The following is a 19,024-nucleotide window of genomic DNA, read 5'->3' as shown; positions in this document are numbered from 1 at the left end:
AACAAGGTCGTGGTTCGATTCCTGCTTCGACCGAACATTAAAAAGTTTTTCAGCGGTGGATTATCCCACCTCAGTAACGCTGGTGACATTTCTGAGGGTTTCTTCTCTAAGTGGTTTCACTGCAATGTGGAACGCCGTTCGGACTCGGCTATAAAAAGGAGGTCCCTTGTCATTGAGCTTAACATGGAATCGGGCAGCACTCAGTGATAAGAGAAGTTCACCAATGTGGTATCACAATGGACTGAATAGTCTAAGTGAGCCTGATAAATCGGGCTGCCACCTAACCTAACCTAACCTACTAAAAATTTGCTATAAATTTCAAATCAACACAAAAAAGTTCAATTTTGTTCCCCTATGTAATAGGTATATACAATAAAATGTCGTCCTGGGTGTCTTACTGTAACTGATTCGTCGATACAGGTTCCGTTACAAAAATTGTAAAGCTAATATTTAAATATAGACTTACATATAGCAGAGTGTCAAGGTAGTGACACGTACAGAAGTAATATGATCACTTCAAACATGTTTCTAGAAAAAAAAATTCAACTGGGAACGGAAAAATGTTTTTTTCTACAAACACATACAGGGTTGGAAAAATCTAGATATTTTTCAACGAATATGTTCCCATTTCTACATAGTGTTGCAGAAATAATGGTATTCAAAACTTTAAGCTAAAATGAGGGTGGAAGAGATCGAATTGAACTAAAATTGCTGAAATCATATACACTCTAAGGTAGTTCTAATCTAGATTTTCAGTTTCCAATGTTACTACTATTGATAAATTTAATTTGGTGTATGATACAAGTGGTTGAGGTACATCCTCCATTAGAAAGTGGGCGTGGCAGTGGGCGGATCGGTCCGAATGTTTATCATACTTTATTCTCATCCCCAATGGTACATGTACAAAATTTCAGAGCTCTAGGCGCTTCCTTTGGGTTGAAATACGCCCTTCATTTGAAAGTGAGCTTGGCTGTGGGCGGATCGGTCCAATACTTGTATCATACTTTATTCGCATCCCCAATGGTACATGTACAAAATTTCAAAGCTTTAGACGCTTTCTTTTAGTTGATATACGCCTTTCATTTGAAATGAATTTGGCAGTGGGCGCATCCAAAATTTTGATTATACTTTATTCGCATCCTCAGTGGTAAATGTACAAAATTTGAGAGCTCTCGGTGCTTCCGTTGATTTAATGCTTCAAAAACCTACTATTTGGCCCAATGTGCATCGCTCAAAACTATTCAATTTCAATCACAAAGGTAATCGAATCAATTAAATAACGGGAATGGAAAAATCTACAATCACGTTTGTAATTGAAAATTTTTCCGAATTTATTAATAAAATAATTGAATCAATAAATATTTTAATTGGAAACGAAACAAAAAAGTTAAATGGTTTTTATTCCGATTTGATTAAATAATTAACTGAATCAATTAAATAATTAATTGAATACGTATCCAAATTCAATTAAGTGTAATTGTTTGTGTGTAGTTTATTTGCGGAAGCCCTAAAATTAGCCATGTACCTATGTGCATTAGAAAAGTTCTTTCAATGCCTAGTACAATATTACCTCGTATATTATTTGAGAAGACAATCAAACCGAGTGTGTTCTGGGGAGAAAGTTGGGCTGATATAAGTGCTGATTTTAACATTGATTTCGACTTCAACACTAGCAATAGAGAACTGCTGCAGAATAGATTTCTCGAATGTGTTGTAAGACAAAAAAGATCTACGTATATAAGAACAGGGCACTGGCTTCTAAATTCCATGACCACTATTCGAATCCAAGATTTCCCTCCTTATTTTGTGGATACTAATTCGTAGAAAGGTATGAGATTGATATTTCGTGCAAGGTTTGCTCTCTTCAACCTGAGGGCGAGATATTTCGGGAACGGCACATATGGCACATGTACAATTTGTAATTTACAGGTCCCGCAAAACACTTTTCATTGTTTTGGGGTATGTCCAGTATAGGCATACGGAAGAAGAAAATGTTTTGTCATAATTTATTTAACATAACATATAGATACAGGAAATTTATCACAGATGAATTTGATGCATTGGAATACGCAGAACTAAACTGTTTTTTATCATATCCGAAGTTGCCAATGTCACTAATAGCTCAAAGCTACCCAAGGCGCTGGACCCCGATGGAATTTCTATGCTGCTGAAGCATCTAGGAATACTCCTTATGGTGTGTTTGGTATCACTCATGGTTGAGTAATGAGTAGGGTGACTGCACTACTGAAGCCAGGCAAAGACTCGAGTAAGGGTGAATCGTACAGGCCGATTCCCTTTTTCCCGCCAGTAGCCAAGATACTTGATTGGAAGGTTGGCCGTTTGGATGAAGTGGATGGACGAAGGCGGCATGCAGTGTTTATATTGAACACTCAGTCTTTGTCACATCTAGCAAAGTCCCAGGGCAGTGTATGTTATGGCTTTCATTATATCCAAATGAAGGTATATAAAAACGATCAGCAAAAGGATTCAGAAATGGACAAGCCTCTGTCTGAATTAGAAATAAGCAGATCTTCTTGCGAAGTGGAGGGATATATCAAAGATACAGACATGAATGGACACCGTATGCGAGAGAAGGTTTCTGCTGCCTCAAAACTGACCAAAGTTGAACCGATGGTTATTGCGAGAGTCACCGAGATCTGAAACGGCTGATGTGACAGTTGTTGAAAATCTCATTGGTCCTACGGATCCTCCAGATAAATCTTCACCATTGTAAGGCTGCTTGTGCTGCCTTAAAAGTTCTCCTGATGAAAGGGGACATAGATATAGTACTTATTCAAGAACCATATGTTTATAGAAACAAAATATGTGAATAAAGTACTCCGGGGTTCAAACTATTGCAGTATACTGTAAATCGAGCCTGTATAATGCTAAAAATGAGCTTAACTTGTTTCTGCTTCCTTCAATGTGCAATGCAGACACTGTCGTTGCCAGTTTAGAAATAGCCAAATGCAAATATTGGGTATCTTCGGTCTACATGGGACATTATAGGGAGATGCTTCCATGTGCCGTGAACACCTTAGTTGAGGAGTCATTCAAAACAAAGACAAAACTCTTTATAGGATGCGATGCAAAGGCACATTATAGTACATGAGGAAGTGGTGACATTAATAAAAGAGGAGAGTCATTCCTAGAGTTTATTTTGCGTACTAATTTGGTAGTTTGCAATAAGGGAGATGCCCCAACCTTCGTCACTAAAAACAGGAAAGATGTTTTGGACGTCACCTTGGCTTCGCAAGATCTGAATGAAATGTACTGCAAAGATCGCAAAATTCTCACGGAAAAAGGTACGGCCACAGTTCGGCCCTCAAAATAATGCCAGATGTGCCTAACGTAGTGGATTACACTTTGGCGAAACCACTTTTCGACAAAAAGTTTGAAACTCTAATTCCGCACACAGACCCCGGGGAATAAACGATATATAGATTTCTATATGATGGCTCCAAATTGGAGGGACAAGTTGGTTTCGGAGTATATTCTAAAGATCTGGAACATCGAATAGCGAAAAGATTACCTAATCACTGTAGTGTTTTTCAGGCTTAAATATTAGCAATAAGAGAGGTGGGGAATTGGCTGAGAAGTAGTGTTCCAAAAAATGTTGGCATTAATATATACTCAGACAGCGTTACCGTTGTGCCACTTTAGTGGCAAATTTGCCACTTATTTTGGGCGGTGCCACTAAATTTGATACTTTTTACGATTTTGTGCCACTTTTTTAAAATTTTAAATTTTATGGGTAGTTCTCACCATAAAGATTGAATATTGTGCACCAGCTTTCGTTCAATATTTGTTATTAGGTTAGGTTAGGTTAAAGTGGCAGCCCGATTAAGATTCAGGTTCACCTAGACTATTCAGTCCATTGTGATACCACATTAACTAAAAGTACCTATTACATATGGGCACTTCTAGTTTTAACCGTTGAACCTTCTCGATTATTTTCTTCTGTTGAACCAACCAGATTGTTCCAAAAACATTAGCAGACTGCTTAAATTAACGTTTTCCAGGTCCGCCAGTAATCTGAAGCTATATGCCCCTAAAATTTGCTTACGGCTTACACAAAATGCAGAACACTCACACAAGAGGTGTTTAATTGATTCCTTTTCCTCCACATCATGACAGCTCATACAATAGTCATTATACTTCGCACCAATAGTTTTTGCAAAATCGGCTATCAGGCAGCGACCCGTTATAGCAGATGTCAGGAGTGATATCTGGCGTCTCGAGAACATTAGCATATCTAGTGTGCGGTTTAAGTTTAAATGGGACCATATTTGCTTGGTGTCGTTACAACCCTTACAATTCTCCCATCGAACATTTGCCATCATGACAGCCTTCTCACGCAGTAAGAGCTTGCAGGTAGCCAGAGGCATACCAACAGATTCTAGTTCCCCTGGAATATGTAAGGTAGTAGGTAGGCTAGGCCTTGCTAGCTCATCTGCTTCGCAGTTCCCCGGTATGTTCCTATGGCCAGGCACCCATATTAGGTGAATATTGTGCTGCTCAGCCATCTCATTGAGAGATTTGCGGCAGTCGATGGCCGTTTTCGAGTTGAGGAACACAGAGTCCAAGGATTTTATTGCAGGTTGACTGTCTGAGTATATATTAATGCCAATATTGCTTGGAGCATTACTTCTCAGCCAATTCACCACTTCTCTTATTGCTAATATTTCAGCCTGAAAAACACTACAGTGATCAGGTAATCTTTTCGCTATTCGAAGTTCTAGATCTTTAGAATATACTCCGAAACCCACTTGGCCATCCAATTTGGAGCCATCAGTGTAGAAATCAATATATCTTTTATTCCCCGGGGTCCGTGTACACCACGCCTCACTGTTGGGAATTAGAGTCTCAAACTTTTTGTCGAAAAGTGGACTCGCCAAAGTGTAATCCACTACGTTAGGCACATCTGGCATTATTTTGAGGACCGAACTGTGACCGTAGCTTTTTTCCGACCACAGCAATAGCTCGCGCAACCGCACAGCCGTTGTTGCAGCTGACTGTTTGGCCGAAATGTCTAAAGGCAATAGATGCAGTATGACATTAAGGGAATGTGTTCCTGTCTTGCTGAATGCACCTGAGATACACAAGCACGCCATACGCTGAACTTTGTCTAAACTTGTCGGCTGGTGAAGTGCCGGCCACCAGACTACAACACCATATAGCATTATAGGTCTAACCACTGCCGTGTATAGCCAATGTACAATTTTTGGTTTTAGTCCCCACTTTTTCCCTATTGCCTTTTTGCACGAGTATAAAGCTACCGTTGCTTTCCTCGCCCTTTCTTCAATATTAAGCTTAAAGTTCAGCTTCCTGTCCAAAATAACACCAAGGTATTTTGCACACTCCCTAAAGGGAATTTCAATACCCCCTAAGGAAATGGGCCTAACCGTGGGAGTTTTGCGATCTTTGCAGTACATGACTAGTTCTGTCTTTGCAGGATTTACCCCAAGACCATTATCTTTCGCCCATTTCTCAGTTATCCGGAGGGCTCTCTGTATAAAATCTATAACTGTTGATGGGAATTTTCCCCTGACTGCTAGCGCCACATCATCTGCGTACGCCACCACTTGTATCCTTTCTTTTTCTGGGAAACCAGAAGGTCGTTTATAGCAACATTCCAAAGAAGATGTGATAGAACTCCTCCTTGAGGAGTGCCTCTGTTCACATACCTTTGTATGTTTGCTTGTCCTAGTGTGGCTGAAATGCGTCTCTTCCTAAGAAGTTCGTCTAACAGCCTAAGTATACCTGGATCAACATTTAGAGTTTTCAGTCCATTTAATATCGAGCTCGGATGGACGTTATTGAACGCCCCTTCGATGTCTAGAAATGCCACGATTGTGTATTCTTTGACAGATAGTGAGCTTTCAATAAAGCTGACTAGTTCATGTAATGCGGTCTCAGTAGACCTGCCCTTCGAGTATGCATGTTGTCGTTTCGAGAGCAAACTTGAATCGACGCTAGTTCTAAGATAAATATCCATCATCCTCTCCAGAGTCTTAAGTAGGAATGATGATAAGCTGATTGGTCGGAAATCCTTCGCATTCGAGTGAGAGGCTTTTCCCGCTTTATGTATGAAAACTACTTTTGATTCTCTCCACTTTCGTGGAATATATGCTAAGTTGATACATCCTATATATATCGCCGACAACCAGGGGATAATTCTGTCAGCCACCGCTTGTAACTCCGCCGGAATAATTCCATCAGGTCCGGGGATTTGAATGATCCAAAGCTATTTAAAGCCCATTTTATTCTAGATTCTGAAACAATTTCCTCGATAGGAAACGACCGCTGAGCCACTATGGCACCGCCAGTGCATGGTTCAACCGTCTGATTTCCGGGAAAATGTGTGTCCACTAGTACCTCCAGCGTCTCTTCACTGGACGTTGTCCAATTGCCCTCCGATGTTTTAATGAAACCTGGAGCGAAGCTCGTGGATGCTAGAACCTTCCGTAGTCTGGAAGCCTCGGATGTATTCTCAATGCTGCTGCAGTAATCATTCCAAGAGTTATGCTGAGCCTTTCTCAGTTCTCGCTTGTATCCTCTCAGATTCTTCTTGTAAGCGTCCCAATCCACAGGAGCTCTGGTGGACTTTGCTTTGTTAAAGAGCTTCCTGCACAATTTCCTCATATTACCTAACTCCGTAGAACACCATGGTGGTCGATTTTCCCCCCTTGGCTTCCCCTTAGGGCATGCAGCTTTTAGTGAAATGTTGAAGGCCTTAGTAATCCTCTCCACTGTGTGTTCGATAACTTGCACAGTGCTCATATTTGTCTCTGGTATTTCCGGTATCATCATATTGAACGATTCCCTATACCTATACCAGTCAGCTTTCCTAACATTTGGCGGACCAAGACCATATGGTGGTATGAACATCAAATTTGAAACTGATGTAGCGATGATCTGAGAAGCTGTGTTCATTTAAAACTTGCCACTCAGATATCATTTCATTCAGTTCCTGCGAGGCCAAGGTGATGTCCAAAACCTCTTGCCTGTTTTTAGTGACAAAGGTTGGGGCATCTCCCTTGTTGCAAACTACCAGATTAGTACGCAAAATAAACTATTAGCGACTCTCCCCTTGCATTAGTATCACTACTTCCCCATATACTATGATGCGCATTCGCATCGCATCCCATAATGAGTTTCTTCTTTGTTTTCAGTGACTCCTCAACTAAGGTCTTAACGGCACATGGAGGCATCTCCCTGTCATGTCCCATATAGACCGAAGATACCCAATATTTGCATTTGGCTATTTCTAAATTGGCAACGACAGTGTCTGCATTGTACATTGAAAGAAGCAGAATCAAGTTAAGCTCGTTTTTAGCAATTATACAGGCTCGAATTACATCATTACCAGTATACTGCAATAGTTTGAACCCCGGAGTACTTAATTCACATATTATGTTTCTATAAACATATGGTTCTTGAATAAGAACTATGTCTATGTCCCCTTTCATCAGGAGAACTCTTAAGGCAGCACATGCAGCCTTACAATGATGAAGATTTATCTGGAGGATCCGTAGGACCATCCAGATTTTCAACAACCGTCACATCAGCCGCTTCAATCGAGTCATCAAGAATGTCCTCTTCAGAGATATCGGTGACTCTCGCAATAACCATAGGTTCAACTTTGGTGAGTTCTGATGCAGTAGAAGCCTCCTCACGCATACGGTATCTATCCATGTCTTCAACTTTGGTATCTCCCTCGACTTCGCAAGAGGATCTGCTTACTTCTGATTCAGACAGAGGCTTGTCCATTTCTGAATCCTTTAGCTGATCGTTTTTATACACCTTCATTTGGATATAATGAAAGCCATAACATACGCGGCCCTGAGACTTTGCTAGATGTGGCAAAGACTGAGTGTTCAATATAAACACTGCATGCCGTCTTGGCCCATCCACTTCATCCAAACGGCCAACCTTCCAATCAGCTGTTGGAAGATCTGGATTGCATTGTTTCAGTCTATTTAAAACAGATTCAGGGTCAGGAGGGTTTGAAGGTATCCACGCATGTGCTCTAGGTCTAGCCGGTATGTCTTTCTTCTCGACTAACTCTAGAGCAGCTCCTTCCCAAACTTCACCAATTAGTATCAGAGCAGCTTTAAAACATTCTATAGACCTCTGGTCCTCAAATGCGACTAGCTTAAATCGTCCTTGATACCAACCAGCCTCTTGGTGTCGAGGATCTGGACCGGGAAACTTTTCCAGCACCTGTGAGTAGACGCCAGGCAAAGCATTCTCATATCCGAAGTTGCCAATGTCACTAATAGCTCAAAGCCACCCAAGGCGCTGGACCCCGACGGAATTTCTATGCTAATGCTGAAGCATCTAGGAATACTCCTTATGGTGTGTTTGGAATCACTCATGGTTGAGAAATGAGTAGGGTGACTGCACTACTGAAGCCAGGCAAAGACTCGAGTAAGGGTGAATCGTACAGACCGATTCCCTTTTTCCCGCCAGTAGCCAAGATACTTGATTGGAAGGTTGGCCGTTTGGATGAAGTGGATGGACGAAGGCGGCATGCAGTGTTTATATTGAACACTCAGTCTTTGTCACATCTAGCAAAGTCCCAGGGCCGTGTATGTTATGGCTTTCATTATATCCAAATGAAGGTATATAAAAACGATCAGCAAAAGGATTCAGAAATGGACAAGCCTCTGTCTGAATTAGAAATAAGCAGATCTTCTTGCGAAGTGGAGGGATATATCAAAGATACAGACATGAATGGACACCGTATGCGAGAGAAGGTTTCTACTGCCTCAAAACTGACCAAAGTTGAACCGATGGTTATTGCGAGAGTCACCGAGATCTGAAACGGCTGATGTGACAGTTGTTGAAAATCTCATTGGTCCTACGGATCCTCCAGATAAATCTTCACCATTGTAAGGCTGCTTGTGCTGCCTTAAAAGTTCTCCTGATGAAAGGGGACATAGATATAGTACTTATTCAAGAACCATATGTTTATAGAAACAAAATATGTGAATAAAGTACTCCGGGGTTCAAACTATTGCAGTATACTGTAAATCGAGCCTGTATAATGCTAAAAAGGAGCTTAACTTGTTTCTGCTTCCTTCAATGTGCAATGCAGACACTGTCGTTGCCAGTTTAGAAATAGCCAAATGCAAATATTGGGTATCTTCGGTCTACATGGGACATTATAGGGAGATGCTTCCATGTGCCGTGAACACCTTAGTTGAGGAGTCATTCAAAACAAAGACAAAACTCTTTATAGGATGCGATGCAAAGGCACATTATAGTACATGAGGAAGTGGTGACATTAATAAAAGAGGAGAGTCATTCCTAGAGTTTATTTTGCGTACTAATTTGGTAGTTTGCAATAAGGGAGATGCCCCAACCTTCGTCACTGAAAACAGGAAAGATGTTTTGGACGTCACCTTGGCTTCGCAAGATCTGAATGAAATGTACTGCAAAGATCGCAAAATTCCCACGGAAAAAGGTACGGCCACAGTTCGGCCCTCAAAATAATGCCAGATGTGCCTAACGTAGTGGATTACACTTTGGCGAAACCACTTTTCGACAAAAAGTTTGAAACTCTAATTCCGCACACAGACCCCGGGGAATAAACGATATATAGATTTCTATATGATGGCTCCAAATTGGAGGGACAAGTGGGTTTCGGAGTATATTCTAAAGATCTGGAACATCGAATAGCGAAAAGATTACCTAATCACTGTAGTGTTTTTCAGGCTTAAATATTAGCAATAAGAGAGGTGGGGAATTGACTGAGAAGTAGTGTTCCAAAAAATGTTGGCATTAATATATACTCAGACATCGTTACCGTTGTGCCACTTTAGTGGCAAATTTGCCACTTATTTTGGGGCGGTGCCACTAAATTTGATACTTTTTACGATTTTGTGCCACTTTTTTAAAATTTTAAATTTTATGGGTAGTTCTCACCATAAAGATTGAATATTGTGCACCAACGATAAACAGCTTTCGTTCAATATTTGTTATTAGGTTAGGTTAAAGTGGCAGCCCGATTAAGATTCAGGCTCACCTAGACTATTCAGTCCATTGTGATACCACATTAACTAAAAGTACCTATTACATATGGGCACTTCTAGTTTTAACCGTTGAACCTTCTCGATTATTTTCTTCTGTTGAACCAACCAGATTGTTCCAAAAACATTAGCAGACTGCATAAATTAACGTTTTCCAGGTCCGCCAGTAATCTGAAGCTATATGCCCCTAAAATTTGCTTACGCCTTACACAAAATGCAGGACACTCACACAAGAGGTGTTTAATTGATTCCTTTTCCTCCGCATCATGACAGCTCATACAATTGTCATTATACTTCGCGCCAATAGTTTTTGCAAAATCGCCTATCAGGCAGCGACCCGTTATAACAGATGTCAGGAGTGATATCTGGCGTCTCGAGAACACTAGCATATCTAGTGTGCGGTTTAAGTTTCTCACGCAGTAAGAGCTTGCAGGTAGCCAGAGGCATTCCAACAGATTCTAGTTCCCCTGGAATATGTAAGGTAGTAGGTAGGCTAGGCCTTGCTAGCTCATCTGCTTCGCAGTTCCCCGGTATGTTCCTATGGCCAGGCACCCATATTAGGTGAATATTGTGCTGCTCAGCCATCTCATTGAGAGATTTGCGGCAGTCGATGGCCGTTTTCGAGTTGAGGAACACAGAGTCCAAGGATTTTATTGCAGGTTGACTGTCTGAGTATATATTAATGCCAATATTGCTTGGAGCATTACTTCTCAGCCAATTCACCACTTCTCTTATTGCTAATATTTCAGCCTGAAAAACACTACAGTGATCAGGTAATCTTTTCGCTATTCGAAGTTCTAGATCTTTAGAATATACTCCGAAACCCACTTGGCCATCCAATTTGGAGCCATCAGTGTAGAAATCAATATATCTTTTATTCCCCGGGGTCCGTGTACACCACGCCTCACTGTTGGGAATTAGAGTCTCAAACTTTTTGTCGAAAAGTGGACTCGCCAAAGTGTAATCCACTACGTTAGGCACATCTGGCATTATTTTGAGGACCGAACTGTGACCGTAGCTTTTTTCCGACCACAGCAATAGCTCGCGCAACCGCACAGCCGTTGTTGCAGCTGACTGTTTGGCCGAAATGTCTAAAGGCAATAGATGCAGTATGACATTAAGGGAATGTGTTCCTGTCTTGCTGAATGCACCTGAGATACACAAGCACGCCATACGCTGAACTTTGTCTAAACTTGTCGGCTGGTGAAGTGCCGGCCACCAGACTACAACACCATATAGCATTATAGGTCTAACCACTGCCGTGTATAGCCAATGTACAATTTTTGGTTTTAGTCCCCACTTTTTCCCTATTGCCTTTTTGCACGAGTATAAAGCTACCGTTGCTTTCCTCGCCCTTTCTTCAATATTAAGCTTAAAGTTCAGCTTCCTGTCCAAAATAACACCAAGGTATTTTGCACACTCCCTAAAGGGAATTTCAATACCCCCTAAGGAAATGGGCCTAACCGTGGGAGTTTTGCGATCTTTGCAGTACATGACTAGTTCTGTCTTTGCAGGATTTACCCCAAGACCATTATCTTTCGCCCATTTCTCAGTTATCCGGAGGGCTCTCTGTATAAAATCTCTAACTGTTGATGGGAATTTTCCCCTGACTGCTAGCGCCACATCATCTGCGTACGCCACCACTTGTATCCTTTCTTTTTCTGGGAAACCAGAAGGTCGTTTATAGCAACATTCCAAAGAAGATGTGATAGAACTCCTCCTTGAGGAGTGCCTCTGTTCACATACCTTTGTATGTTTGCTTGTCCTAGTGTGGCTGAAATGCGTCTCTTCCTAAGAAGTTCGTCTAACAGCCTAAGTATACCTGGATCAACATTTAGAGTTTTCAGTCCATTTAATATCGAGCTCAGATGGACGTTATTGAACGCCCCTTCGATGTCTAGAAATGCCACGATTGTGTATTCTTTGACAGATAGTGAGCTTTCAATAAAGCTGACTAGTTCATGTAATGCGGTCTCAGTAGACCTGCCCTTCGAGTATGCATGTTGTCGTTTCGAGAGCAAACTTGAATCGACGCTAGTTCTAAGATAAATATCCATCATCCTCTCCAGAGTCTTAAGTAGGAATGATGATAAGCTGATTGGTCGGAAATCCTTCGCATTCGAGTGAGAGGCTTTTCCCGCTTTATGTATGAAAACTACTTTTGATTCTCTCCACTTTCGTGGAATATATGCTAAGTTGATACATCCTATATATATCGCCGACAACCAGGGGATAATTCTGTCAGCCACCACTTGTAACTCCGCCGGAGTAATTCCATCAGGTCCGGGGATTGAATGATCCAAAGCTATTTAACGCCCATTTTATTCTAGATTCTGAAACAATTTCCTCGATAGGAAACGACCGCTGAGCCACTATGGCACCGCCAGTGCATGGTTCAACCGTCTGATTTCCGGGAAAATGTGTGTCCAATAGTACCTCCAGCGTCTCTTCACTGGACGTTGTCCAATTGCCCTCCGATGTTTTAATGAAACCTGGAGCGGAGCTCGTGGATGCTAGAACCTTCCGTAGTCTGGAAGCCTCGGATGTATTCTCAATGCTGCTGCAGTAATCATTCCAAGAGTTATGCTGAGCCTTTCTCAGTTCTCGCTTGTATCCTCTCAGATTCTTCTTGTAAGCGTCCCAATCCACAGGAGCTCTGGTGGACTTTGCTTTGTTAAAGAGCTTCCTGCACAATTTCCTCATATTACCTAACTCCGTAGACCACCATGGTGGTCGATTTTTCCCCCTTGGCTTTCCCTTAGGGCATGCAGCTTTTAGTGAAATGTTGAAGGCCTTAGTAATCCTCTCCACTGTGTGTTCGATAACTTGCACAGTGCTCATATTTGTCTCTGGTATTTCCGGTATCATCATATTGAACGATTCTCTATACCTATTCCCGTCAGCTTTCCTAACATTTGGCGGAGATATGGTCTTGGTGGTATGAACATCAAATTTGAAACTGATGTAGCGATGATCTGGGAAGCTGTGTTCATTTAAAACCTGCCACTCAGATATCATTTCATTCAGTTCTTGCGAGGCCAAGGTGATGTCCAAAACCTCTTGCCTGTTTTTAGTGACAAAGGTTGAGGCATCTCCCTTGTTGCAAACTACCAGATTAGTACGCAAAATAAACTCTATTAGCGACTCTCCCCCTGCATTAGTATCACTACTTCACCATATACTATGATGCACATTCGCATCGCATCCCATAATGAGTTTCGTCTTTGTTTTCAGTGACTCCTCAACTAAGGTCTTAACGGCACATGGAGGCATCTCCCTGTCATGTCCCATATAGAACGAAGATACCCAATATTTGCATTTGGCTATTTCTAAATTGGCAACGACAGTGTCTGCATTGCTCAATGAAGGAAGCAGAAACAAGTTTAGTTCGTTTTTAGCAATTATACATGCTCGATTTATATCGTTACCGGTATTATGCAAAAGTTTGAAACCCGGAGTGCTTAATTCACAGATCTTATTCTTATATATGTATGGTTCTTGAATAAGAACTATGTCTATGTCCCCTTTCATCAGGAGAACTTTTAAGGCAGCACATGCAGCCTTACAATGATGAAGATTTATCTGGAGGATCCGTAGGACCATCGAGATTTTCAACAACCGTCACATCAGCCGCTTCAATCGAGTCATCAAGAATGTCCTCTTCAGAGATATCGGTGACTCTCGCAGTAACCATAGGTTCAACTTTGGTGAGTTCTGATGCAGTAGAAGCCTCCTCACGCATACGGTATCTATCCATGTCTTCAACTTTGGTATCTCTCTCGACTTCGCAAGAGGATCTGCTTACTTCTGATTCAGACAGAGGCTTGTCCATTTCTAAATCCTTTAGCTGATCGTTTTTATACACCTTCATTTGGATATAATGAAAGCCATAACATACGCGGCCCTGAGACTTTGCTAGATGTGGCAAAGACTGAGTGTTCAATATAAACACTGCATGCCGTCTTGGCCCATCCACTTGATCCAAACGGCCAACCTTCCAATCAGCTGTTGGAAGATCTGGATTGCATTGTTTCAGTCTATTTAAAATAGATTCAGGGTCAGGAGGGTTTGAAGGAATGTCTTTCTTCTCGACTCGAGCAGCTACTTCCCAAACTTCACCAATTAGTATCAGAGCAGCTTTAAAACATTCTATAGACCTCTGGTCCTCAAATGCGACTAGCTTAAATCGTCCTTGATACCAACCAGCCTCTTGGTATCGAGGATCTGGACCGGGAAACTTTTCCAGCACCTGTGAGTAGACGCCAGACAAAGCATTCTCAATTTCCCCCCATTTTTGCTTTGGAACCATACCGTCCAATGCTCCTTTATTTATGATAGCCATCACAAGGCTGTCTTTAGCGACTGAGGCAAACGATCGTTGATCCCTTGTGGAGGATGGCAGCTCATCCGGTGATCGTTCCCTTTTTCCAGCGTCAAGAATTCCTTGAATTCCTTGAAGGAATCGCTTTGTTTAGCCGACAACGTGCTTGGGTCGACTGATCCAAATTTCTTTAGGATAAACAAAGCATTTCTGCGTCCCTTGAATCTCTTTCGTGAGGGATTACCTCCTTTTGATGCCGATACCTTGGAAAAGGTTCGACTTGTCAAATTGTCGCCACCTGTCGACCCGTCTACAGGTCGACTAATTGGGTCTAACTCTTGGTCATTGCCCAAATTTATAACTCCAGTCGATACCCGTCCACTGGGCCCTGAAGTTAGCAACCCAGTGGATGTCTTTGAATTTCTCTGCATGGTGGCCTAATATCCCACCACACTTGAAATTTGTAGTAGGTACTCATTACGATGATTTTATCCGCTATTAAAAAACACGTCCGTTCCGTTCGACGGTTAAATATTTGTTATTAGTAGGTGAACAGTTATGATTCAATTTATTTGGTAAACGTTTAATTTGAATATGCCAAATTTATTGAGGCTTTAAATATCAGGTCTATGATAAATACGAAAATGTTTAAGGTTTGTATTGCGACCGCAAGGAATAATTGATGATGGATCCCAAAATTTCACTCTCACTTTGAGACTTATTCCAATTCGACTATATTCCTAAAACTGAATGCTGGAACAGTAGACAGTTTTGAAGTATTACTTCATTAGAGATAAGTTGGAAGAAAATTGCCCTAAGAAATTAGAAAAAGTATAAAGAATCCAAAATGGACTTTCAAATACCAATGAGATGTATCATAAATTTTTAGTTTATATTATCAAAAGTATAAATACATTTAACAAAACATTCCAAACCGAATCGAATTGTTTATTTAAAATATTTAACAAGAATTATTCTATTACAAATACACATACATTTTTTAAAGAGTTTTATTGCAATTAGTGATTTAGCAGATATCGAGTATAAAAATTCTTTGTATATGAAATTACGAAAATATAGATAGGCCACAAAACCAAATCACAAATTATTTCAGAAAACATCTCTGAAACTGATATTATTACAGTTAGAGCTAATATTCTAAAATTTTACCCGAAAATTGTGGACAAATTTTATCATGAATTGACATAAATGCCAAAAAATTGAATAAAAGATGATTCTTAACATATATCCGCATTGCTTAACAAACAATGATGATATAAATTATTGTGATATCGTAAATAAATTTATAGATATAACTGAGAGACCTGATTATTTTATAAACGCATAAAAAATAATTTTAAATAGGATTTGATCTCCAGTGTAAAATATATTTTAACTTGACCTCATAGCAGTATTTATTATACCCCCCACCATAGGATGGGGGGTATATTAACTTTGTCATTCCGTTTGTAACACATCGAAATATTGCTCTAAGACCCCATAAAGTATATATATTCTGGGTCGTGGTGAAATTCTGAGTCGATCTGAGCATGTCCGCCCGTCCGTCTGTTGAAATCACGCTAACTTCCGAACGAAACAAGCTATCGACTTGAAACTTGGCACAATTAGTTGTTATTGATGTAGGTCGGATGGTATTGCAAATGGGCTATATCGGTCCACTTTTACGTATAGCCCCCATATAAACGGACCCCAAATTTGGCTTGCGAGGCCTCTAAGAGAAGCAAATTTCATCCGATCCTGCTGAAATTTGGTACATGGTGTTAGTATATAGTCTCTAACAACCATGCAAAAATTGGTTCACATCGGTCCATCCGATCCGGCTGAAATTTGGTACATGGTGTTAGTATATGGTCTCTAACAACCATGCAAAAATTGGTCCATATCGGTCCATAATTATATATAGCCCCCATATAAACCGATTCCCGATTTGACTAGCGGAGCCTCTAAGAGAAGCAAATTTTATCCGATCCGGCTGAAATTTGGTACATGGTGTTAGTATATGGTTTCTAACAACCATGCAAAAATTGGTCCATTGCGGAGCCTCTAAGAGAAGCAAATTTCATCCGATCCGGCTGAAATTTGGTACATGGTGTTAGTATATAGTCTCTAACAACCATGCAAAAATTGGTTCACATCGGTCCTTCCGATCCGGCTGAAATTTGGTACATGATGTTAGTATATGGTCTCTAACAACCATGCAAAAATTGGTCCATATCGGTCCATAATTATATATAGCCCCCATATAAACCGATTCCCGATTTGACTAGCGGAGCCTCTAAGAGAAGCAAAAATTGGTCCATTGCGGAGCCTCTAAGAGAAGCAAATTTCATCCGATCCGGCTGAAATTTGGTACATGGTGTTAGTATATGGTCTCTAACAACCATGCAAAAATTGGTCCATATCGGTCCATAATTATATATAGCCCCCATATAAACCGATCCCCAGATTTGACCTCCGGAGCCTCTTGGAAGACCAAAATTTATCTGATTCAGTTGAAATGTGGTACGTGATGTTAATATATGGCCTCAAACACCCGTGCAAAAATTGGTCGATATCGGTCCATAATTATATATAGGCCCCATATAAACCGATCCCCAGATTTGACCTCCGGAGCACCTTGGAAGAGCAAAATTCTTCCCATTCGGTTGAAATTTGGTACGTGATGTTAGTATAGGGTATCCAACAACCATGCAGGAATTGGTTCCTATCAGTCCATAATAATATATAGCTCCCATATAAACCGATCCCTAGATTTGACCTCCGGTGCCTTTTGGAGAAGCAAATTTCATCCGATCTGGTTGAAATTTGGTACGTGGTGGTAGTATATGATATTTAACAACCATGTGAGTTGAAATTTTTGGATGACAGTCTTTCGTAGAAGTTTCTACGCAATCCATGGTGGAGGGTACATAAGATTCGGCCTGGCCGAACTTACTTTATACTTGTTTTTTATTTTTTTATACTTGTTTTTTATTTTTTTTTGTGATAAAATAAAAATAATTGTGCAACCTTTTTCGAATTTTTCTGCCACTTTTTAAAATTCCCAACGGTAACGCTGTACTCAGACAGTCAATAAAATAAATGCAATAAAATCCTTGGACTCTGTGCTCCTTAACTAGAAAACGACCATCGACTGCCGCAAATCTCTCAACGAGATGGCTGAGCAGCACAATATTCACCTAATATGGGTGCCTGGCCATACGAACATACCAGGGAACTGCGAAACGGATGAGTTAGCAAGGCTAGGAACTACCTTACATATACCAGGGGAACTAGAATATGTTGGTATGCCTCTGGCTACATGCAAGCTCATACTTCGTGAGAAGGCTTTTATGATGGCGAATATCCGATGGGAGGATTGTAAGGGTTGTAACGAGACCAAGCAAATAAGGCCCCATTTAAACTTAAACCGCACACTAGATTTGCTAGTGTTCTCAAGACGTCAGATATCACTATAACGGGTCGCTGCCTGATAGGCGATTTTGCAAAAACTATTGGAGCGAAGTATAATGACTAAGGGTGTGCGCGTGACACGAAATTGTCGTGAAACGCGTGAATCACGTTAGCCGTGAATAAAATCAGAATCAACTCTCGTGAATATGCGTGAATGGACTAAAACAAATATGTCGTGCGTGAGCGGGCGTTAGTAATAAAATCGGTTCGTAAATGTGCGTGAATAAAATTTCTGCAAAATCACGCTCACGAAAACAATCAAGATTTAATTATTACTCGTATGTTAACTGAAATTGATTAAGCTGTCGAACTATATTTTATTTATGAATTTTGTTACCTTTGCTCATTCTCGGTTAGAAAATGCCGTGAGTCTCGTGAATTTGTCGTGAGTCACGGGAATTGTCGGGACTCGTGCGTGAGCTTGAGTCTGTAAAAGTAGTTCATGGGTGAGCCTGCGTGATTACTGCTTTTCATTTCGTGAATGTGCTTGAGTGTGACTGGCTGCGACAATTATCGTCCGTGAGCGTGCATGAATAAATATTTGACTTTGTGAATGTGCGTGAGTGTGAGTGTAATTTCACTCACGCGCACACCTCTAATAATGACTAGGCGGAGGAAAAGGAATCAATTAAACACCTCTTGTGTGAGTGTCCTGCATTTTGTGTAAGGCGTAAGGGCATATAACTTTAGAAAACCTAGAAAACGTTAACTTAAGCAGTCTGCTAATGTTTTTGGAACAATCTGGTTGGTTCAACAGAAGAAAATAATCGAGAAGGTAAAACTAGAAGATCATATGTAATAGGTACTTTTAGTTAATGTGGTATCACAATGGACTGAATAGTCTAAGTGAGCCTGAAACTTAATCGGGCTGGCACTTTAACCTAACCTATCAGAAAGATAACAAACCAAAAATAAGGAAATAGTTTTAAAGCGATAAAAAGGAAAATTGTAACAAATCCAATTGGAATCATCAGAAGCTTCTACCAAGGCTACAACCCAACAAGAAAATTTGAATATAAATGAAAAATTCGTATCTATAATGTTGTTCAAGGAAGAATTACGGATCATCACATTCAGGATTGCTTTTGAAATCAGGAAGAAGAAACTTGCAGAGCTAGTGGAAAATTGGAAGACTCCTTGAGGAAAAGAAAATAAAAAATATGTTTATAAAAACTAAATTATTATTACACAT

General features: G+C 40.6%; 1 protein-coding gene across 11 annotated transcripts in view; it reads right to left on the bottom strand.

The window, feature by feature from the left end:
- LOC142221528 (synaptic vesicle glycoprotein 2B-like) overlaps nucleotides 1–19,024 on the bottom strand; it is a 935,546-nt gene that overhangs the window by 180,699 nt on the left and 735,823 nt on the right. The window lies entirely within an intron of this gene.

The sequence above is a fragment of the Haematobia irritans genome, chromosome 1 (assembly GCF_050003625.1).
Source record: "Haematobia irritans isolate KBUSLIRL chromosome 1, ASM5000362v1, whole genome shotgun sequence".
NCBI lineage: Eukaryota > Metazoa > Arthropoda > Insecta > Diptera > Muscidae > Haematobia > Haematobia irritans.
This window is presented reverse-complemented; position numbering and strand designations above follow the sequence as displayed.